This window comes from Carya illinoinensis, chromosome 11 (genome assembly GCF_018687715.1).
Source record: "Carya illinoinensis cultivar Pawnee chromosome 11, C.illinoinensisPawnee_v1, whole genome shotgun sequence".
NCBI classification, from domain to species: Eukaryota; Viridiplantae; Streptophyta; class Magnoliopsida; order Fagales; family Juglandaceae; genus Carya; species Carya illinoinensis.
In genome coordinates, this window is record NC_056762.1 from 18,958,692 (window position 1) to 18,976,031 (window position 17,340).

Consider the following 17,340-nt stretch of genomic DNA (forward strand, 5'->3'; position numbering starts at 1 on the left):
GGTGCGGCTAGGTCGTAATAGGATTATATTAGTTTTTCGCTGGTAGCATGATGGGTGCGATCATACCAGCACTAATGCACCGGATCCCATCAGAACTCCGCAGTTAAGCGTGCTTGGGCGAGAGTAGTACTAGGATGGGTGACCTCCTGGGAAGTCCTCGTGTTGCACCCCCCCTTTTTATTTTTACCGCATCTCCGGTCGGATGGACCGGAACGACAACCGGGCAATGGATTCTTAGGAAAATCGCACCGACCCCATCGCGTAGCAATGGGTATCGATCAGATCGCCGGTTGGCATGGGATAGGCATGGTGCGGCTAGGTCGTAATAGGATTATATTAGTTTTTCGCTGGTAGCATGATGGGTGCGATCATACCAGCATTAATGCACCGGATCCCATCAGAACTCCGCAGTTAATCGTGCTTGGGCGAAAGTAGTACTAGGATGGGTGACCTCCTGGGAAGTCCTCGTGTTGCACCCCCCCTTTTTATTTTTACCGCATCTCCGGTCGGATGGACCGGAACGACAACCGGGCAATGGATTCTTAGGAAAATCGCACCGACCCCATCGCGTAGCAATGGGTATCGATCAGATCGCCGGTTGGCATGGGATAGGCATGGTGCGGCTAGGTCGTAATAGGATTATATTAGTTTTTCGCTGGTAGCATGATGGGTGCGATCATACCAGCACTAATGCACCGGATCCCATCAGAACTCCGCAGTTAATCGTGCTTGGGCGAAAGTAGTACTAGGATGGGTGACCTCCTGGGAAGTCCTCGTGTTGCACCCCCCCTTTTTATTTTTACCGCATCTCCGGTCGGATGGACCGGAACGACAACCGGGCAATGGATTCTTAGGAAAATCGCACCGACCCCATCGCGTAGCAATGGGTATCGATCAGATCGCCGGTTGGCATGGGATAGGCATGGTGCGGCTAGGTCGTAATAGGATTATATTAGTTTTTCGCTGGTAGCATGATGGGTGCGATCATACCAGCACTAATGCACCGGATCCCATCAGAACTCCGCAGTTAAGCGTGCTTGGGCGAGAGTAGTACTAGGATGGGTGACCTCCTGGGAAGTCCTCGTGTTGCACCCCCCCTTTTTATTTTTACCGCATCTCCGGTCGGATGGACCGGAACGACAACCGGGCAATGGATTCTTAGGAAAATCGCACCGACCCCATCGCTATCAATCAGATCGCCGGTTGGCATGGGATAGGCAGGGTGCGGCTAGGTCGTAATAGGATTATATTAGTTTTTCGCTGGTAGCATGATGGGTGCGATCATACCAGCACTAATGCACCGGATCCCATCAGAACTCCGCAGTTAAGCGTGCTTGGGCGAGAGTAGTACTAGGATGGGTGACCTCCTGGGAAGTCCTCGTGTTGCACCCCCCCTTTTAATTTTTACCGCATCTCTGGTCGGATGGACCGGAACGAGAACCAGGGAATGGATTTTTAGGAAAATCGCACCGACCCCATCGCGTAGCTATGGGTATCTGTCAGATCGCCGGTTGGCATGAGATAGGCAGGGTGCGGCTAGGTCGTAATAGGATTATATTAGTTTTTCGCTGGTAGCATGATGGGTGCGATCATACCAGCACTAATGCACCGGATCCCATCAGAACTCCGCAGTTAAGCGTGCTTGGGCGAGAGTAGTACTAGGATGGGTGACCTCCTGGGAAGTCCTCGTGTTGCACCCCCCCTTTTTATTTTTACCGCATCTCCGGTCGGATGGACCGGAACGACAACCGGGCAATGGATTCTTAGGAAAATCGCACCGACCCCATCGCGTAGCAATGGGTATCGATCAGATCGCCGGTTGGCATGGGATAGGCATGGTGCGGCTAGGTCGTAATAGGATTATATTAGTTTTTCGCTGGTAGCATGATGGGTGCGATCATACCAGCACTAATGCACCGGATCCCATCAGAACTCCGCAGTTAAGCGTGCTTGGGCGAGAGTAGTACTAGGATGGGTGACCTCCTGGGAAGTCCTCGTGTTGCACCCCTCCTTTTTATTTTTACCGCATCTCCGGTCGGATGGACCGGAACGACAACCGGGCAATGGATTCTTAGGAAAATCGCACCGACCCCATCGCGTAGCAATGGGTATCGATCAGATCGCCGGTTGGCATGGGATAGGCATGGTGCGGCTAGGTCGTAATAGGATTATATTAGTTTTTCGCTGGTAGCATGATGGGTGCGATCCTACCAGCACTAATGCACCGGATCCCATCAGAACTACGCAGTTAAGCGTGCTCGGGCGAGAGTAGTACTAGGATGGGTGACCTCCTGGGAAGTCCTCGTGTTGCACCCCCCCTTTTTATTTTTACCGCATCTCCGGTCGGATGGACCGGAACGACAACCGGGCAATGGATTCTTAGGAAAATCGCACCGACCCCATTGCTATCAATCAGATCGCCAGTTGGCATGGGATAGGCAGGGTGCGGCTAGGTCGTAATAGGATTATATTAGTTTTTCGCTGGTAGCATGATGGGTGCGATCATACCAGCACTAATGCACCGGATCCCATCAGAACTCCGCAGTTAAGCGTGCTTGGGCGAGAGTAGTACTAGGATGGGTGACCTCCTGGGAAGCCCTCGTGTTGCACCCCCCCTTTTAATTTTTACCGCATCTCTGGTCGGATGGACCGGAACGAGAACCAGGGAATGGATTTTTAGGAAAATCGCACCGACCCCATCGCGTAGCAATGGGTATCGGTCAGATCGCCGGTTGGCATGAGATAGGCAGGGTGCGGCTAGGTCGTAATAGGATTATATTAGTTTTTCGCTGGTAGCATGATGGGTGCGATCATACCAGCACTAATGCACCGGATCCCATCAGAACTCCGCAGTTAAGCGTGCTTGGGCGAGAGTAGTACTAGGATGGGTGACCTCCTGGGAAGTCCTCGTGTTGCACCCCCCCTTTTTATTTTTACCGCATCTCCGGTCGGATGGACCGGAACGACAACCGGGCAATGGATTCTTAGGAAAATCGCACCGACCCCATCGCTATCAATCAGATCGCCAGTTGGCATGGGATAGGCAGGGTGCGGCTAGGTCGTAATAGGATTATATTAGTTTTTCGCTGGTAGCATGATGGGTGCGATCATACCAGCACTAATGCACCGGATCCCATCAGAACTCCGCAGTTAAGCGTGCTTGGGCGAGAGTAGTACTAGGATGGGTGACCTCCTGGGAAGTCCTCGTGTTGCACCCCCCCTTTTTATTTTTACCGCATCTCCGGTCGGATGGACCGGAACGACAACCGGGCAATGGATTCTTAGGAAAATCGCACCGACCCCATCGCGTAGCAATGGGTATCGATCAGATCGCCGGTTGGCATGGGATAGGCATGGTGCGGCTAGGTCGTAATAGGATTATATTAGTTTTTCGCTGGTAGCATGATGGGTGCGATCATACCAGCACTAATGCACCGGATCCCATCAGAACTCCGCAGTTAAGCGTGCTTGGGCGAGAGTAGTACTAGGATGGGTGACCTCCTGGGAAGTCCTCGTGTTGCACCCCCCCTTTTTATTTTTACCGCATCTCCGGTCGGATGGACCGGAACGACAACCGGGCAATGGATTCTTAGGAAAATCGCACCGACCCCATTGCTATCAATCAGATCGCCAGTTGGCATGGGATAGGCAGGGTGCGGCTAGGTCGTAATAGGATTATATTAGTTTTTCGCTGGTAGCATGATGGGTGCGATCATACCAGCACTAATGCACCGGATCCCATCAGAACTCCGCAGTTAAGCGTGCTTGGGCGAGAGTAGTACTAGGATGGGTGACCTCCTGGGAAGTCCTCGTGTTGCACCCCCCCTTTTAATTTTTACCGCATCTCTGGTCGGATGGACCGGAACGAGAACCAGGGAATGGATTTTTAGGAAAATCGCACCGACCCCATCGCGTAGCGATGGGTATCGGTCAGATCGCCGGTTGGCATGAGATAGGCAGGGTGCGGCTAGGTCGTAATAGGATTATATTAGTTTTTCGCTGGTAGCATGATGGGTGCGATCATACCAGCACTAATGCACCGGATCCCATCAGAACTCCGCAGTTAAGCGTGCTTGGGCGAGAGTAGTACTAGGATGGGTGACCTCCTGGGAAGTCCTCGTGTTGCACCCCCCCTTTTAATTTTTACCGCATCTCTGGTCGGATGGACCGGAACGAGAACCAGGGAATGGATTTTTAGGAAAATCGCACCGACCCCATCGCGTAGCAATGGGTATCGGTCAGATCGCTGGTTGGCATGAGATAGGCAGGGTGTGGCTAGGTCGTAATAGGATTATATTAGTTTTTCGCTGGTAGCATGATGGGTGCGATCATACCAGCACTAATGCACCGGATCCCATCAGAACTCCGCAGTTAAGCGTGCTTGGGCGAGAGTAGTACTAGGATGGGTGACCTCCTGGGAAGTCCTCGTGTTGCACCCCCCCTTTTTATTTTTACCGCATCTCCGGTCGGATGGACCGGAACGACAACCAGGCAATGGATTCTTAGGAAAATCGCACCGACCCCATCGCGTAGCAATGGGTATCGATCAGATCGCCGGTTGGCATGGGATAGGCATGGTGCGGCTAGGTCGTAATAGGATTATATTAGTTTTTCGCTGGTAGCATGATGGGTGCGATCATACCAGCACTAATGCACCGGATCCCATCAGAACTCCGCAGTTAAGCGTGCTTGGGCGAGAGTAGTACTAGGATGGGTGACCTCCTGGGAAGTCCTCGTGTTGCACCCCCCCTTTTTATTTTTACCGCATCTCCGGTCGGATGGACCGGAACGACAACCGGGCAATGGATTCTTAGGAAAATCGCACCGACCCCATCGCGTAGCAATGGGTATCGATCAGATCGCCGGTTGGCATGGGATAGGCATGGTGCGGCTAGGTCGTAATAGGATTATATTAGTTTTTCGCTGGTAGCATGTTGGGTGCGATCATACCAGCACTAATGCACCGGATCCCATCAGAACTCCGCAGTTAAGCGTGCTTGGGCGAGAGTAGTACTAGGATGGGTGACCTCCTGGGAAGTCCTCGTGTTGCACCCCCCCTTTTTATTTTTACCGCATCTCCGGTCGGATGGACCGGAACGACAACCGGGCAATGGATTCTTAGGAAAATCGCACCGACCCCATCGCTATCAATCAGATCGCCAGTTGGCATGGGATAGGCAGGGTGCGGCTAGGTCGTAATAGGATTATATTAGTTTTTCGCTGGTAGCATGATGGGTGTGATCATACCAGCACTAATGCACCGGATCCCATCAGAACTCCGCAGTTAAGCGTGCTTGGGCGAGAGTAGTACTAGGATGGGTGACCTCCTGGGAAGTCCTCGTGTTGCACCCCCCCTTTTTATTTTTACCGCATCTCCGGTCGGATGGACCGGAACGACAACCGGGCAATGGATTCTTAGGAAAATCGCACCGACCCCATCGCGTAGCAATGGGTATCGATCAGATCGCCGGTTGGCATGGGATAGGCATGGTGCGGCTAGGTCGTAATAGGATTATATTAGTTTTTCGCTGGTAGCATGATGGGTGCGATCATACCAGCACTAATGCACCGGATCCCATCAGAACTCCGCAGTTAAGCGTGCTTGGGCGAGAGTAGTACTAGGATGGGTGACCTCCTGGGAAGTCCTCGTGTTGCACCCCCCCTTTTAATTTTTACCGCATCTCTGGTCGGATGGACCGGAACGAGAACCAGGGAATGGATTTTTAGGAAAATCGCACCGACCCCATCGCGTAGCAATGGGTATCGGTCAGATCGCCGGTTGGCATGAGATAGGCAGGGTGCGGCTAGGTCGTAATAGGATTATATTAGTTTTTCGCTGGTAGCATGATGGGTGCGATCATACCAGCACTAATGCACCGGATCCCATCAGAACTCCGCAGTTAAGCGTGCTTGGGCGAGAGTAGTACTAGGATGGGTGACCTCCTGGGAAGTCCTCGTGTTGCACCCCCCCTTTTTATTTTTACCGCATCTCCGGTCGGATGGACCGGAACGACAACCGGGCAATGGATTCTTAGGAAAATCGCACCGACCCCATCGCGTAGCAATGGGTATCGATCAGATCGCCGGTTGGCATGGGATAGGCATGGTGCGGCTAGGTCGTAATAGGATTATATTAGTTTTTCGCTGGTAGCATGATGGGTGCGATCATACCAGCACTAATGCACCGGATCCCATCAGAACTCCGCAGCTAATCGTGCTTGGGCGAGAGTAGTACTAGGATGGGTGACCTCCTGGGAAGTCCTCGTGTTGCACCCCCCCTTTTTATTTTTACCGCATCTCCGGTCGGATGGACCGGAACGACAACCGGGCAATGGATTCTTAGGAAAATCGCACCGACCCCATCGCGTAGCAATGGGTATCGATCAGATCGCCGGTTGGCATGGGATAGGCAGGGTGCGGCTAGGTCGTAATAGGATTATATTAGTTTTTCGCTGGTAGCATGATGGGTGCGATCATACCAGCACTAATGCACCGGATCCCATCAGAACTCCGCAGTTAAGCGTGCTTGGGCGAGAGTAGTACTAGGATGGGTGACCTCCTGGGAAGTCCTCGTGTTGCACCCCCCCTTTTTATTTTTACCGCATCTCCGGTCGGATGGACCGGAACGACAACCGGGCAATGGATTCTTAGGAAAATCGCACCGACCCCATCGCGTAGCAATGGGTATCGATCAGATCGCCGGTTGGCATGGGATAGGCATGGTGCGGCTAGGTCGTAATAGGATTATATTAGTTTTTCGCTGGTAGCATGTTGGGTGCGATCATACCAGCACTAATGCACCGGATCCCATCAGAACTCCGCAGTTAAGCGTGCTTGGGCGAGAGTAGTACTAGGATGGGTGACCTCCTGGGAAGTCCTCGTGTTGCACCCCCCCTTTTTATTTTTACCGCATCTCCGGTCGGATGGACCGGAACGACAACCGGGCAATGGATTCTTAGGAAAATCGCACCGACCCCATTGCTATCAATCAGATCGCCAGTTGGCATGGGATAGGCAGGGTGCGGCTAGGTCGTAATAGGATTATATTAGTTTTTCGCTGGTAGCATGATGGGTGCGATCATACCAGCACTAATGCACCGGATCCCATCAGAACTCCGCAGTTAAGCGTGCTTGGGCGAGAGTAGTACTAGGATGGGTGACCTCCTGGGAAGTCCTCGTGTTGCACCCCCCCTTTTAATTTTTACCGCATCTCTGGTCGGATGGACCGGAACGAGAACCAGGGAATGGATTTTTAGGAAAATCGCACCGACCCCATCGCGTAGCGATGGGTATCGGTCAGATCGCCGGTTGGCATGAGATAGGCAGGGTGCGGCTAGGTCGTAATAGGATTATATTAGTTTTTCGCTGGTAGCATGATGGGTGCGATCATACCAGCACTAATGCACCGGATCCCATCAGAACTCCGCAGTTAAGCGTGCTTGGGCGAGAGTAGTACTAGGATGGGTGACCTCCTGGGAAGTCCTCGTGTTGCACCCCCCCTTTTAATTTTTACCGCATCTCTGGTCGGATGGACCGGAACGAGAACCAGGGAATGGATTTTTAGGAAAATCGCACCGACCCCATCGCGTAGCAATGGGTATCGGTCAGATCGCTGGTTGGCATGAGATAGGCAGGGTGTGGCTAGGTCGTAATAGGATTATATTAGTTTTTCGCTGGTAGCATGATGGGTGCGATCATACCAGCACTAATGCACCGGATCCCATCAGAACTCCGCAGTTAAGCGTGCTTGGGCGAGAGTAGTACTAGGATGGGTGACCTCCTGGGAAGTCCTCGTGTTGCACCCCCCCTTTTTATTTTTACCGCATCTCCGGTCGGATGGACCGGAACGACAACCAGGCAATGGATTCTTAGGAAAATCGCACCGACCCCATCGCGTAGCAATGGGTATCGATCAGATCGCCGGTTGGCATGGGATAGGCATGGTGCGGCTAGGTCGTAATAGGATTATATTAGTTTTTCGCTGGTAGCATGATGGGTGCGATCATACCAGCACTAATGCACCGGATCCCATCAGAACTCCGCAGTTAAGCGTGCTTGGGCGAGAGTAGTACTAGGATGGGTGACCTCCTGGGAAGTCCTCGTGTTGCACCCCCCCTTTTTATTTTTACCGCATCTCCGGTCGGATGGACCGGAACGACAACCGGGCAATGGATTCTTAGGAAAATCGCACCGACCCCATCGCGTAGCAATGGGTATCGATCAGATCGCCGGTTGGCATGGGATAGGCATGGTGCGGCTAGGTCGTAATAGGATTATATTAGTTTTTCGCTGGTAGCATGTTGGGTGCGATCATACCAGCACTAATGCACCGGATCCCATCAGAACTCCGCAGTTAAGCGTGCTTGGGCGAGAGTAGTACTAGGATGGGTGACCTCCTGGGAAGTCCTCGTGTTGCACCCCCCCTTTTTATTTTTACCGCATCTCCGGTCGGATGGACCGGAACGACAACCGGGCAATGGATTCTTAGGAAAATCGCACCGACCCCATCGCTATCAATCAGATCGCCAGTTGGCATGGGATAGGCAGGGTGCGGCTAGGTCGTAATAGGATTATATTAGTTTTTCGCTGGTAGCATGATGGGTGTGATCATACCAGCACTAATGCACCGGATCCCATCAGAACTCCGCAGTTAAGCGTGCTTGGGCGAGAGTAGTACTAGGATGGGTGACCTCCTGGGAAGTCCTCGTGTTGCACCCCCCCTTTTTATTTTTACCGCATCTCCGGTCGGATGGACCGGAACGACAACCGGGCAATGGATTCTTAGGAAAATCGCACCGACCCCATCGCGTAGCAATGGGTATCGATCAGATCGCCGGTTGGCATGGGATAGGCATGGTGCGGCTAGGTCGTAATAGGATTATATTAGTTTTTCGCTGGTAGCATGATGGGTGCGATCATACCAGCACTAATGCACCGGATCCCATCAGAACTCCGCAGTTAAGCGTGCTTGGGCGAGAGTAGTACTAGGATGGGTGACCTCCTGGGAAGTCCTCGTGTTGCACCCCCCCTTTTAATTTTTACCGCATCTCTGGTCGGATGGACCGGAACGAGAACCAGGGAATGGATTTTTAGGAAAATCGCACCGACCCCATCGCGTAGCAATGGGTATCGGTCAGATCGCCGGTTGGCATGAGATAGGCAGGGTGCGGCTAGGTCGTAATAGGATTATATTAGTTTTTCGCTGGTAGCATGATGGGTGCGATCATACCAGCACTAATGCACCGGATCCCATCAGAACTCCGCAGTTAAGCGTGCTTGGGCGAGAGTAGTACTAGGATGGGTGACCTCCTGGGAAGTCCTCGTGTTGCACCCCCCCTTTTTATTTTTACCGCATCTCCGGTCGGATGGACCGGAACGACAACCGGGCAATGGATTCTTAGGAAAATCGCACCGACCCCATCGCGTAGCAATGGGTATCGATCAGATCGCCGGTTGGCATGGGATAGGCATGGTGCGGCTAGGTCGTAATAGGATTATATTAGTTTTTCGCTGGTAGCATGATGGGTGCGATCATACCAGCACTAATGCACCGGATCCCATCAGAACTCCGCAGCTAATCGTGCTTGGGCGAGAGTAGTACTAGGATGGGTGACCTCCTGGGAAGTCCTCGTGTTGCACCCCCCCTTTTTATTTTTACCGCATCTCCGGTCGGATGGACCGGAACGACAACCGGGCAATGGATTCTTAGGAAAATCGCACCGACCCCATCGCGTAGCAATGGGTATCGATCAGATCGCCGGTTGGCATGGGATAGGCAGGGTGCGGCTAGGTCGTAATAGGATTATATTAGTTTTTCGCTGGTAGCATGATGGGTGCGATCATACCAGCACTAATGCACCGGATCCCATCAGAACTCCGCAGTTAAGCGTGCTTGGGCGAGAGTAGTACTAGGATGGGTGACCTCCTGGGAAGTCCTCGTGTTGCACCCCCCCTTTTTATTTTTACCGCATCTCCGGTCGGATGGACCGGAACGACAACCGGGCAATGGATTCTTAGGAAAATCGCACCGACCCCATCGCGTAGCAATGGGTATCGATCAGATCGCCGGTTGGCATGGGATAGGCATGGTGCGGCTAGGTCGTAATAGGATTATATTAGTTTTTCGCTGGTAGCATGATGGGTGCGATCATACCAGCACTAATGCACCGGATCCCATCAGAACTCCGCAGTTAATCGTGCTTGGGCGAAAGTAGTACTAGGATGGGTGACCTCCTGGGAAGTCCTCGTGTTGCACCCCCCCTTTTTATTTTTACCGCATCTCCGGTCGGATGGACCGGAACGACAACCGGGCAATGGATTCTTAGGAAAATCGCACCGACCCCATCGCGTAGCAATGGGTATCGATCAGATCGCCGGTTGGCATGGGATAGGCATGGTGCGGCTAGGTCGTAATAGGATTATATTAGTTTTTCGCTGGTAGCATGATGGGTGCGATCATACCAGCACTAATGCACCGGATCCCATCAGAACTCCGCAGTTAAGCGTGCTTGGGCGAGAGTAGTACTAGGATGGGTGACCTCCTGGGAAGTCCTCGTGTTGCACCCCCCCTTTTTATTTTTACCGCATCTCCGGTCGGATGGACCGGAACGACAACCGGGCAATGGATTCTTAGGAAAATCGCACCGACCCCATCGCGTAGCAATGGGTATCGATCAGATCGCCGGTTGGCATGGGATAGGCATGGTGCGGCTAGGTCGTAATAGGATTATATTAGTTTTTCGCTGGTAGCATGTTGGGTGCGATCATACCAGCACTAATGCACCGGATCCCATCAGAACTCCGCAGTTAAGCGTGCTTGGGCGAGAGTAGTACTAGGATGGGTGACCTCCTGGGAAGTCCTCGTGTTGCACCCCCCCTTTTTATTTTTACCGCATCTCCGGTCGGATGGACCGGAACGACAACCGGGCAATGGATTCTTAGGAAAATCGCACCGACCCCATCGCTATCAATCAGATCGCCAGTTGGCATGGGATAGGCAGGGTGCGGCTAGGTCGTAATAGGATTATATTAGTTTTTCGCTGGTAGCATGATGGGTGCGATCATACCAGCACTATTGCACCGGATCCCATCAGAACTCCGCAGTTAAGCGTGCTTGGGCGAGAGTAGTACTAGGATGGGTGACCTCCTGGGAAGTCCTCGTGTTGCACCCCCCCTTTTTATTTTTACCGCATCTCCGGTCGGATGGACCGGAACGACAACCGGGCAATGGATTCTTAGGAAAATCGCACCGACCCCATCGCGTAGCAATGGGTATCGATCAGATCGCCGGTTGGCATGGGATAGGCATGGTGCGGCTAGGTCGTAATAGGATTATATTAGTTTTTCGCTGGTAGCATGATGGGTGCGATCATACCAGCACTAATGCACCGGATCCCATCAGAACTCCGCAGTTAAGCGTGCTTGGGCGAGAGTAGTACTAGGATGGGTGACCTCCTGGGAAGTCCTCGTGTTGCACCCCCCCTTTTAATTTTTACCGCATCTCTGGTCGGATGGACCGGAACGAGAACCAGGGAATGGATTTTTAGGAAAATCGCACCGACCCCATCGCGTAGCAATGGGTATCGGTCAGATCGCCGGTTGGCATGAGATAGGCAGGGTGCGGCTAGGTCGTAATAGGATTATATTAGTTTTTCGCTGGTAGCATGATGGGTGCGATCATACCAGCACTAATGCACCGGATCCCATCAGAACTCCGCAGTTAAGCGTGCTTGGGCGAGAGTAGTACTAGGATGGGTGACCTCCTGGGAAGTCCTCGTGTTGCACCCCCCCTTTTTATTTTTACCGCATCTCCGGTCGGATGGACCGGAACGACAACCGGGCAATGGATTCTTAGGAAAATCGCACCGACCCCATCGCGTAGCAATGGGTATCGATCAGATCGCCGGTTGGCATGGGATAGGCATGGTGCGGCTAGGTCGTAATAGGATTATATTAGTTTTTCGCTGGTAGCATGATGGGTGCGATCATACCAGCACTAATGCACCGGATCCCATCAGAACTCCGCAGCTAATCGTGCTTGGGCGAGAGTAGTACTAGGATGGGTGACCTCCTGGGAAGTCCTCGTGTTGCACCCCCCCTTTTTATTTTTACCGCATCTCCGGTCGGATGGACCGGAACGACAACCGGGCAATGGATTCTTAGGAAAATCGCACCGACCCCATCGCGTAGCAATGGGTATCGATCAGATCGCCGGTTGGCATGGGATAGGCAGGGTGCGGCTAGGTCGTAATAGGATTATATTAGTTTTTCGCTGGTAGCATGATGGGTGCGATCATACCAGCACTAATGCACCGGATCCCATCAGAACTCCGCAGTTAAGCGTGCTTGGGCGAGAGTAGTACTAGGATGGGTGACCTCCTGGGAAGTCCTCGTGTTGCACCCCCCCCTTTTTATTTTTACCGCATCTCCGGTCGGATGGACCGGAACGACAACCGGGCAATGGATTCTTAGGAAAATCGCACCGACCCCATCGCGTAGCAATGGGTATCGATCAGATCGCCGGTTGGCATGGGATAGGCATGGTGCGGCTAGGTCGTAATAGGATTATATTAGTTTTTCGCTGGTAGCATGATGGGTGCGATCATACCAGCACTAATGCACCGGATCCCATCAGAACTCCGCAGTTAATCGTGCTTGGGCGAAAGTAGTACTAGGATGGGTGACCTCCTGGGAAGTCCTCGTGTTGCACCCCCCCTTTTTATTTTTACCGCATCTCCGGTCGGATGGACCGGAACGACAACCGGGCAATGGATTCTTAGGAAAATCGCACCGACCCCATCGCGTAGCAATGGGTATCGATCAGATCGCCGGTTGGCATGGGATAGGCATGGTGCGGCTAGGTCGTAATAGGATTATATTAGTTTTTCGCTGGTAGCATGATGGGTGCGATCATACCAGCACTAATGCACCGGATCCCATCAGAACTCCGCAGTTAAGCGTGCTTGGGCGAGAGTAGTACTAGGATGGGTGACCTCCTGGGAAGTCCTCGTGTTGCACCCCCCCTTTTTATTTTTACCGCATCTCCGGTCGGATGGACCGGAACGACAACCGGGCAATGGATTCTTAGGAAAATCGCACCGACCCCATCGCTATCAATCAGATCGCCGGTTGGCATGGGATAGGCAGGGTGCGGCTAGGTCGTAATAGGATTATATTAGTTTTTCGCTGGTAGCATGATGGGTGCGATCATACCAGCACTAATGCACCGGATCCCATCAGAACTCCGCAGTTAAGCGTGCTTGGGCGAGAGTAGTACTAGGATGGGTGACCTCCTGGGAAGTCCTCGTGTTGCACCCCCCCTTTTAATTTTTACCGCATCTCTGGTCGGATGGACCGGAACGAGAACCAGGGAATGGATTTTTAGGAAAATCGCACCGACCCCATCGCGTAGCTATGGGTATCTGTCAGATCGCCGGTTGGCATGAGATAGGCAGGGTGCGGCTAGGTCGTAATAGGATTATATTAGTTTTTCGCTGGTAGCATGATGGGTGCGATCATACCAGCACTAATGCACCGGATCCCATCAGAACTCCGCAGTTAAGCGTGCTTGGGCGAGAGTAGTACTAGGATGGGTGACCTCCTGGGAAGTCCTCGTGTTGCACCCCCCCTTTTTATTTTTACCGCATCTCCGGTCGGATGGACCGGAACGACAACCGGGCAATGGATTCTTAGGAAAATCGCACCGACCCCATCGCGTAGCAATGGGTATCGATCAGATCGCCGGTTGGCATGGGATAGGCATGGTGCGGCTAGGTCGTAATAGGATTATATTAGTTTTTCGCTGGTAGCATGATGGGTGCGATCATACCAGCACTAATGCACCGGATCCCATCAGAACTCCGCAGTTAAGCGTGCTTGGGCGAGAGTAGTACTAGGATGGGTGACCTCCTGGGAAGTCCTCGTGTTGCACCCCTCCTTTTTATTTTTACCGCATCTCCGGTCGGATGGACCGGAACGACAACCGGGCAATGGATTCTTAGGAAAATCGCACCGACCCCATCGCGTAGCAATGGGTATCGATCAGATCGCCGGTTGGCATGGGATAGGCATGGTGCGGCTAGGTCGTAATAGGATTATATTAGTTTTTCGCTGGTAGCATGATGGGTGCGATCCTACCAGCACTAATGCACCGGATCCCATCAGAACTCCGCAGTTAAGCGTGCTCGGGCGAGAGTAGTACTAGGATGGGTGACCTCCTGGGAAGTCCTCGTGTTGCACCCCCCCTTTTTATTTTTACCGCATCTCCGGTCGGATGGACCGGAACGACAACCGGGCAATGGATTCTTAGGAAAATCGCACCGACCCCATTGCTATCAATCAGATCGCCAGTTGGCATGGGATAGGCAGGGTGCGGCTAGGTCGTAATAGGATTATATTAGTTTTTCGCTGGTAGCATGATGGGTGCGATCATACCAGCACTAATGCACCGGATCCCATCAGAACTCCGCAGTTAAGCGTGCTTGGGCGAGAGTAGTACTAGGATGGGTGACCTCCTGGGAAGCCCTCGTGTTGCACCCCCCCTTTTAATTTTTACCGCATCTCTGGTCGGATGGACCGGAACGAGAACCAGGGAATGGATTTTTAGGAAAATCGCACCGACCCCATCGCGTAGCAATGGGTATCGGTCAGATCGCCGGTTGGCATGAGATAGGCAGGGTGCGGCTAGGTCGTAATAGGATTATATTAGTTTTTCGCTGGTAGCATGATGGGTGCGATCATACCAGCACTAATGCACCGGATCCCATCAGAACTCCGCAGTTAAGCGTGCTTGGGCGAGAGTAGTACTAGGATGGGTGACCTCCTGGGAAGTCCTCGTGTTGCACCCCCCCTTTTTATTTTTACCGCATCTCCGGTCGGATGGACCGGAACGACAACCGGGCAATGGATTCTTAGGAAAATCGCACCGACCCCATCGCTATCAATCAGATCGCCAGTTGGCATGGGATAGGCAGGGTGCGGCTAGGTCGTAATAGGATTATATTAGTTTTTCGCTGGTAGCATGATGGGTGCGATCATACCAGCACTAATGCACCGGATCCCATCAGAACTCCGCAGTTAAGCGTGCTTGGGCGAGAGTAGTACTAGGATGGGTGACCTCCTGGGAAGTCCTCGTGTTGCACCCCCCCTTTTTATTTTTACCGCATCTCCGGTCGGATGGACCGGAACGACAACCGGGCAATGGATTCTTAGGAAAATCGCACCGACCCCATCGCGTAGCAATGGGTATCGATCAGATCGCCGGTTGGCATGGGATAGGCATGGTGCGGCTAGGTCGTAATAGGATTATATTAGTTTTTCGCTGGTAGCATGATGGGTGCGATCATACCAGCACTAATGCACCGGATCCCATCAGAACTCCGCAGTTAAGCGTGCTTGGGCGAGAGTAGTACTAGGATGGGTGACCTCCTGGGAAGTCCTCGTGTTGCACCCCCCCTTTTTATTTTTACCGCATCTCCGGTCGGATGGACCGGAACGACAACCGGGCAATGGATTCTTAGGAAAATCGCACCGACCCCATCGCTATCAATCAGATCGCCAGTTGGCATGGGATAGGCAGGGTGCGGCTAGGTCGTAATAGGATTATATTAGTTTTTCGCTGGTAGCATGATGGGTGCGATCATACCAGCACTAATGCACCGGATCCCATCAGAACTCCGCAGTTAAGCGTGCTTGGGCGAGAGTAGTACTAGGATGGGTGACCTCCTGGGAAGTCCTCGTGTTGCACCCCCCCTTTTAATTTTTACCGCATCTCTGGTCGGATGGACCGGAACGAGAACCAGGGAATGGATTTTTAGGAAAATCGCACCGACCCCATCGCGTAGCGATGGGTATCGGTCAGATCGCCGGTTGGCATGAGATAGGCAGGGTGCGGCTAGGTCGTAATAGGATTATATTAGTTTTTCGCTGGTAGCATGATGGGTGCGATCATACCAGCACTAATGCACCGGATCCCATCAGAACTCCGCAGTTAAGCGTGCTTGGGCGAGAGTAGTACTAGGATGGGTGACCTCCTGGGAAGTCCTCGTGTTGCACCCCCCCTTTTAATTTTTACCGCATCTCTGGTCGGATGGACCGGAACGAGAACCAGGGAATGGATTTTTAGGAAAATCGCACCGACCCCATCGCGTAGCAATGGGTATCGGTCAGATCGCCGGTTGGCATGAGATAGGCAGGGTGTGGCTAGGTCGTAATAGGATTATATTAGTTTTTCGCTGGTAGCATGATGGGTGCGATCATACCAGCACTAATGCACCGGATCCCATCAGAACTCCGCAGTTAAGCGTGCTTGGGCGAGAGTAGTACTAGGATGGGTGACCTCCTGGGAAGTCCTCGTGTTGCACCCCCCCTTTTTATTTTTACCGCATCTCCGGTCGGATGGACCGGAACGACAACCGGTCAATGGATTCTTAGGAAAGTCGCACCGACCCCATCGCGTAGCAATGGGTATCGATCAGATCGCCGGTTGGCATGGGATAGGCATGGTGCGGCTAGGTCGTAATAGGATTATATTAGTTTTTCGCTGGTAGCATGATGGGTGCGATCATACCAGCACTAATGCACCGGATCCCATCAGAACTCCGCAGTTAAGCGTGCTTGGGCGAGAGTAGTACTAGGATGGGTGACCTCCTGGGAAGTCCTCGTGTTGCACCCCCCCTTTTTATTTTTACCGCATCTCCGGTCGGATGGACCGGAACGACAACCGGGCAATGGATTCTTAGGAAAATCGCACTGACCCCATCGCTATCAATCAGATCGCCAGTTGGCATGGGATAGGCAGGGTGCGGCTAGGTCGTAATAGGATTATATTAGTTTTTCGCTGGTAGCATGATGGGTGCGATCATACCAGCACTAATGCACCGGATCCCATCAGAACTCCGCAGTTAAGCGTGCTTGGGCGAGAGTAGTACTAGGATGGGTGACCTCCTGGGAAGTCCTCGTGTTGCACCCCTCCTTTTTATTTTTACCGCATCTCCGGTCGGATGGACCGGAACGACAACCGGGCAATGGATTCTTAGGAAAATCGCACCGACCCCATCGCGTAGCAATGGGTATCGATCAGATCGCCGGTTGGCATGGGATAGGCATGGTGCGGCTAGGTCGTAATAGGATTATATTAGTTTTTCGCTGGTAGCATGATGGGTGCGATCCTACCAGCACTAATGCACCGGATCCCATCAGAACTCCGCAGTTAAGCGTGCTCGGGCGAGAGTAGTACTAGGATGGGTGACCTCCTGGGAAGTCCTCGTGTTGCACCCCCCCTTTTTATTTTTACCGCATCTCCGGTCGGATGGACCGGAACGACAACCGGGCAATGGATTC

At 52.6% G+C, this 17,340-nt stretch overlaps 57 non-coding genes across 57 annotated transcripts; all 57 read left to right on the forward strand.

Annotated features, from left to right (window-relative positions):
- The first annotated feature begins 52 nt into the window (after positions 1 to 52).
- On the forward strand, positions 53 to 171 carry LOC122284848. The gene has a single exon (XR_006232198.1). It is a non-coding gene; the product is annotated as a 5S ribosomal RNA (ribosomal RNA).
- A 189-nt stretch (positions 172 to 360) lies between these two features.
- On the forward strand, positions 361 to 479 carry LOC122283167. Its single transcript, XR_006230647.1, has one exon. It is a non-coding gene; the product is annotated as a 5S ribosomal RNA (ribosomal RNA).
- Positions 480 to 668: 189 nt separating this feature from the next.
- Positions 669 to 787, forward strand: LOC122288742. Its single transcript, XR_006235994.1, has one exon. It is a non-coding gene; the product is annotated as a 5S ribosomal RNA (ribosomal RNA).
- A 189-nt stretch (positions 788 to 976) lies between these two features.
- LOC122284849 lies at positions 977 to 1,095 on the forward strand. Its single transcript, XR_006232199.1, has one exon. It is a non-coding gene; the product is annotated as a 5S ribosomal RNA (ribosomal RNA).
- Positions 1,096 to 1,273: 178 nt separating this feature from the next.
- On the forward strand, positions 1,274 to 1,392 carry LOC122284850. Its single transcript, XR_006232200.1, has one exon. It is a non-coding gene; the product is annotated as a 5S ribosomal RNA (ribosomal RNA).
- A 189-nt stretch (positions 1,393 to 1,581) lies between these two features.
- On the forward strand, positions 1,582 to 1,700 carry LOC122284851. The gene has a single exon (XR_006232201.1). It is a non-coding gene; the product is annotated as a 5S ribosomal RNA (ribosomal RNA).
- A 189-nt stretch (positions 1,701 to 1,889) lies between these two features.
- Positions 1,890 to 2,008, forward strand: LOC122284852. The gene has a single exon (XR_006232202.1). It is a non-coding gene; the product is annotated as a 5S ribosomal RNA (ribosomal RNA).
- A 189-nt stretch (positions 2,009 to 2,197) lies between these two features.
- Positions 2,198 to 2,316, forward strand: LOC122283195. The gene has a single exon (XR_006230673.1). It is a non-coding gene; the product is annotated as a 5S ribosomal RNA (ribosomal RNA).
- A 178-nt stretch (positions 2,317 to 2,494) lies between these two features.
- LOC122287067 lies at positions 2,495 to 2,613 on the forward strand. The gene has a single exon (XR_006234374.1). It is a non-coding gene; the product is annotated as a 5S ribosomal RNA (ribosomal RNA).
- Positions 2,614 to 2,802: 189 nt separating this feature from the next.
- Positions 2,803 to 2,921, forward strand: LOC122284853. The gene has a single exon (XR_006232203.1). It is a non-coding gene; the product is annotated as a 5S ribosomal RNA (ribosomal RNA).
- Positions 2,922 to 3,099: 178 nt separating this feature from the next.
- On the forward strand, positions 3,100 to 3,218 carry LOC122284854. The gene has a single exon (XR_006232204.1). It is a non-coding gene; the product is annotated as a 5S ribosomal RNA (ribosomal RNA).
- A 189-nt stretch (positions 3,219 to 3,407) lies between these two features.
- On the forward strand, positions 3,408 to 3,526 carry LOC122284856. The gene has a single exon (XR_006232206.1). It is a non-coding gene; the product is annotated as a 5S ribosomal RNA (ribosomal RNA).
- Positions 3,527 to 3,704: 178 nt separating this feature from the next.
- On the forward strand, positions 3,705 to 3,823 carry LOC122284858. The gene has a single exon (XR_006232207.1). It is a non-coding gene; the product is annotated as a 5S ribosomal RNA (ribosomal RNA).
- A 189-nt stretch (positions 3,824 to 4,012) lies between these two features.
- LOC122284859 lies at positions 4,013 to 4,131 on the forward strand. Its single transcript, XR_006232208.1, has one exon. It is a non-coding gene; the product is annotated as a 5S ribosomal RNA (ribosomal RNA).
- Positions 4,132 to 4,320: 189 nt separating this feature from the next.
- LOC122284860 lies at positions 4,321 to 4,439 on the forward strand. The gene has a single exon (XR_006232209.1). It is a non-coding gene; the product is annotated as a 5S ribosomal RNA (ribosomal RNA).
- Positions 4,440 to 4,628: 189 nt separating this feature from the next.
- Positions 4,629 to 4,747, forward strand: LOC122284861. Its single transcript, XR_006232210.1, has one exon. It is a non-coding gene; the product is annotated as a 5S ribosomal RNA (ribosomal RNA).
- A 189-nt stretch (positions 4,748 to 4,936) lies between these two features.
- LOC122284862 lies at positions 4,937 to 5,055 on the forward strand. The gene has a single exon (XR_006232211.1). It is a non-coding gene; the product is annotated as a 5S ribosomal RNA (ribosomal RNA).
- A 178-nt stretch (positions 5,056 to 5,233) lies between these two features.
- Positions 5,234 to 5,352, forward strand: LOC122287249. The gene has a single exon (XR_006234550.1). It is a non-coding gene; the product is annotated as a 5S ribosomal RNA (ribosomal RNA).
- Positions 5,353 to 5,541: 189 nt separating this feature from the next.
- Positions 5,542 to 5,660, forward strand: LOC122284863. The gene has a single exon (XR_006232212.1). It is a non-coding gene; the product is annotated as a 5S ribosomal RNA (ribosomal RNA).
- Positions 5,661 to 5,849: 189 nt separating this feature from the next.
- On the forward strand, positions 5,850 to 5,968 carry LOC122284864. Its single transcript, XR_006232213.1, has one exon. It is a non-coding gene; the product is annotated as a 5S ribosomal RNA (ribosomal RNA).
- A 189-nt stretch (positions 5,969 to 6,157) lies between these two features.
- LOC122288069 lies at positions 6,158 to 6,276 on the forward strand. The gene has a single exon (XR_006235346.1). It is a non-coding gene; the product is annotated as a 5S ribosomal RNA (ribosomal RNA).
- Positions 6,277 to 6,465: 189 nt separating this feature from the next.
- LOC122284865 lies at positions 6,466 to 6,584 on the forward strand. The gene has a single exon (XR_006232214.1). It is a non-coding gene; the product is annotated as a 5S ribosomal RNA (ribosomal RNA).
- Positions 6,585 to 6,773: 189 nt separating this feature from the next.
- LOC122284866 lies at positions 6,774 to 6,892 on the forward strand. The gene has a single exon (XR_006232215.1). It is a non-coding gene; the product is annotated as a 5S ribosomal RNA (ribosomal RNA).
- Positions 6,893 to 7,070: 178 nt separating this feature from the next.
- LOC122284868 lies at positions 7,071 to 7,189 on the forward strand. Its single transcript, XR_006232217.1, has one exon. It is a non-coding gene; the product is annotated as a 5S ribosomal RNA (ribosomal RNA).
- A 189-nt stretch (positions 7,190 to 7,378) lies between these two features.
- Positions 7,379 to 7,497, forward strand: LOC122284869. The gene has a single exon (XR_006232218.1). It is a non-coding gene; the product is annotated as a 5S ribosomal RNA (ribosomal RNA).
- A 189-nt stretch (positions 7,498 to 7,686) lies between these two features.
- Positions 7,687 to 7,805, forward strand: LOC122284870. The gene has a single exon (XR_006232219.1). It is a non-coding gene; the product is annotated as a 5S ribosomal RNA (ribosomal RNA).
- Positions 7,806 to 7,994: 189 nt separating this feature from the next.
- Positions 7,995 to 8,113, forward strand: LOC122284871. Its single transcript, XR_006232220.1, has one exon. It is a non-coding gene; the product is annotated as a 5S ribosomal RNA (ribosomal RNA).
- Positions 8,114 to 8,302: 189 nt separating this feature from the next.
- Positions 8,303 to 8,421, forward strand: LOC122284872. The gene has a single exon (XR_006232221.1). It is a non-coding gene; the product is annotated as a 5S ribosomal RNA (ribosomal RNA).
- Positions 8,422 to 8,599: 178 nt separating this feature from the next.
- Positions 8,600 to 8,718, forward strand: LOC122287250. Its single transcript, XR_006234551.1, has one exon. It is a non-coding gene; the product is annotated as a 5S ribosomal RNA (ribosomal RNA).
- Positions 8,719 to 8,907: 189 nt separating this feature from the next.
- On the forward strand, positions 8,908 to 9,026 carry LOC122284874. Its single transcript, XR_006232222.1, has one exon. It is a non-coding gene; the product is annotated as a 5S ribosomal RNA (ribosomal RNA).
- Positions 9,027 to 9,215: 189 nt separating this feature from the next.
- Positions 9,216 to 9,334, forward strand: LOC122284875. The gene has a single exon (XR_006232223.1). It is a non-coding gene; the product is annotated as a 5S ribosomal RNA (ribosomal RNA).
- Positions 9,335 to 9,523: 189 nt separating this feature from the next.
- LOC122288071 lies at positions 9,524 to 9,642 on the forward strand. Its single transcript, XR_006235347.1, has one exon. It is a non-coding gene; the product is annotated as a 5S ribosomal RNA (ribosomal RNA).
- A 189-nt stretch (positions 9,643 to 9,831) lies between these two features.
- LOC122284876 lies at positions 9,832 to 9,950 on the forward strand. The gene has a single exon (XR_006232224.1). It is a non-coding gene; the product is annotated as a 5S ribosomal RNA (ribosomal RNA).
- Positions 9,951 to 10,139: 189 nt separating this feature from the next.
- Positions 10,140 to 10,258, forward strand: LOC122288743. The gene has a single exon (XR_006235995.1). It is a non-coding gene; the product is annotated as a 5S ribosomal RNA (ribosomal RNA).
- Positions 10,259 to 10,447: 189 nt separating this feature from the next.
- Positions 10,448 to 10,566, forward strand: LOC122284877. The gene has a single exon (XR_006232225.1). It is a non-coding gene; the product is annotated as a 5S ribosomal RNA (ribosomal RNA).
- A 189-nt stretch (positions 10,567 to 10,755) lies between these two features.
- Positions 10,756 to 10,874, forward strand: LOC122284878. The gene has a single exon (XR_006232226.1). It is a non-coding gene; the product is annotated as a 5S ribosomal RNA (ribosomal RNA).
- Positions 10,875 to 11,052: 178 nt separating this feature from the next.
- Positions 11,053 to 11,171, forward strand: LOC122287236. The gene has a single exon (XR_006234537.1). It is a non-coding gene; the product is annotated as a 5S ribosomal RNA (ribosomal RNA).
- A 189-nt stretch (positions 11,172 to 11,360) lies between these two features.
- On the forward strand, positions 11,361 to 11,479 carry LOC122284880. The gene has a single exon (XR_006232228.1). It is a non-coding gene; the product is annotated as a 5S ribosomal RNA (ribosomal RNA).
- A 189-nt stretch (positions 11,480 to 11,668) lies between these two features.
- On the forward strand, positions 11,669 to 11,787 carry LOC122284881. The gene has a single exon (XR_006232229.1). It is a non-coding gene; the product is annotated as a 5S ribosomal RNA (ribosomal RNA).
- Positions 11,788 to 11,976: 189 nt separating this feature from the next.
- On the forward strand, positions 11,977 to 12,095 carry LOC122288072. The gene has a single exon (XR_006235348.1). It is a non-coding gene; the product is annotated as a 5S ribosomal RNA (ribosomal RNA).
- Positions 12,096 to 12,284: 189 nt separating this feature from the next.
- LOC122284882 lies at positions 12,285 to 12,403 on the forward strand. The gene has a single exon (XR_006232230.1). It is a non-coding gene; the product is annotated as a 5S ribosomal RNA (ribosomal RNA).
- Positions 12,404 to 12,593: 190 nt separating this feature from the next.
- Positions 12,594 to 12,712, forward strand: LOC122288744. Its single transcript, XR_006235996.1, has one exon. It is a non-coding gene; the product is annotated as a 5S ribosomal RNA (ribosomal RNA).
- A 189-nt stretch (positions 12,713 to 12,901) lies between these two features.
- Positions 12,902 to 13,020, forward strand: LOC122284883. Its single transcript, XR_006232231.1, has one exon. It is a non-coding gene; the product is annotated as a 5S ribosomal RNA (ribosomal RNA).
- A 178-nt stretch (positions 13,021 to 13,198) lies between these two features.
- Positions 13,199 to 13,317, forward strand: LOC122284884. The gene has a single exon (XR_006232232.1). It is a non-coding gene; the product is annotated as a 5S ribosomal RNA (ribosomal RNA).
- Positions 13,318 to 13,506: 189 nt separating this feature from the next.
- Positions 13,507 to 13,625, forward strand: LOC122284885. The gene has a single exon (XR_006232233.1). It is a non-coding gene; the product is annotated as a 5S ribosomal RNA (ribosomal RNA).
- Positions 13,626 to 13,814: 189 nt separating this feature from the next.
- Positions 13,815 to 13,933, forward strand: LOC122284886. The gene has a single exon (XR_006232234.1). It is a non-coding gene; the product is annotated as a 5S ribosomal RNA (ribosomal RNA).
- Positions 13,934 to 14,122: 189 nt separating this feature from the next.
- Positions 14,123 to 14,241, forward strand: LOC122288171. The gene has a single exon (XR_006235441.1). It is a non-coding gene; the product is annotated as a 5S ribosomal RNA (ribosomal RNA).
- Positions 14,242 to 14,419: 178 nt separating this feature from the next.
- On the forward strand, positions 14,420 to 14,538 carry LOC122287069. The gene has a single exon (XR_006234375.1). It is a non-coding gene; the product is annotated as a 5S ribosomal RNA (ribosomal RNA).
- A 189-nt stretch (positions 14,539 to 14,727) lies between these two features.
- Positions 14,728 to 14,846, forward strand: LOC122284887. Its single transcript, XR_006232235.1, has one exon. It is a non-coding gene; the product is annotated as a 5S ribosomal RNA (ribosomal RNA).
- Positions 14,847 to 15,024: 178 nt separating this feature from the next.
- On the forward strand, positions 15,025 to 15,143 carry LOC122284888. The gene has a single exon (XR_006232236.1). It is a non-coding gene; the product is annotated as a 5S ribosomal RNA (ribosomal RNA).
- Positions 15,144 to 15,332: 189 nt separating this feature from the next.
- On the forward strand, positions 15,333 to 15,451 carry LOC122284890. Its single transcript, XR_006232237.1, has one exon. It is a non-coding gene; the product is annotated as a 5S ribosomal RNA (ribosomal RNA).
- Positions 15,452 to 15,629: 178 nt separating this feature from the next.
- LOC122284892 lies at positions 15,630 to 15,748 on the forward strand. Its single transcript, XR_006232239.1, has one exon. It is a non-coding gene; the product is annotated as a 5S ribosomal RNA (ribosomal RNA).
- A 189-nt stretch (positions 15,749 to 15,937) lies between these two features.
- Positions 15,938 to 16,056, forward strand: LOC122284893. Its single transcript, XR_006232240.1, has one exon. It is a non-coding gene; the product is annotated as a 5S ribosomal RNA (ribosomal RNA).
- Positions 16,057 to 16,245: 189 nt separating this feature from the next.
- Positions 16,246 to 16,364, forward strand: LOC122284894. Its single transcript, XR_006232241.1, has one exon. It is a non-coding gene; the product is annotated as a 5S ribosomal RNA (ribosomal RNA).
- A 189-nt stretch (positions 16,365 to 16,553) lies between these two features.
- LOC122284895 lies at positions 16,554 to 16,672 on the forward strand. The gene has a single exon (XR_006232242.1). It is a non-coding gene; the product is annotated as a 5S ribosomal RNA (ribosomal RNA).
- A 178-nt stretch (positions 16,673 to 16,850) lies between these two features.
- LOC122284896 lies at positions 16,851 to 16,969 on the forward strand. Its single transcript, XR_006232243.1, has one exon. It is a non-coding gene; the product is annotated as a 5S ribosomal RNA (ribosomal RNA).
- A 189-nt stretch (positions 16,970 to 17,158) lies between these two features.
- On the forward strand, positions 17,159 to 17,277 carry LOC122288173. Its single transcript, XR_006235443.1, has one exon. It is a non-coding gene; the product is annotated as a 5S ribosomal RNA (ribosomal RNA).
- The last annotated feature ends 63 nt before the right edge of the window (positions 17,278 to 17,340 follow it).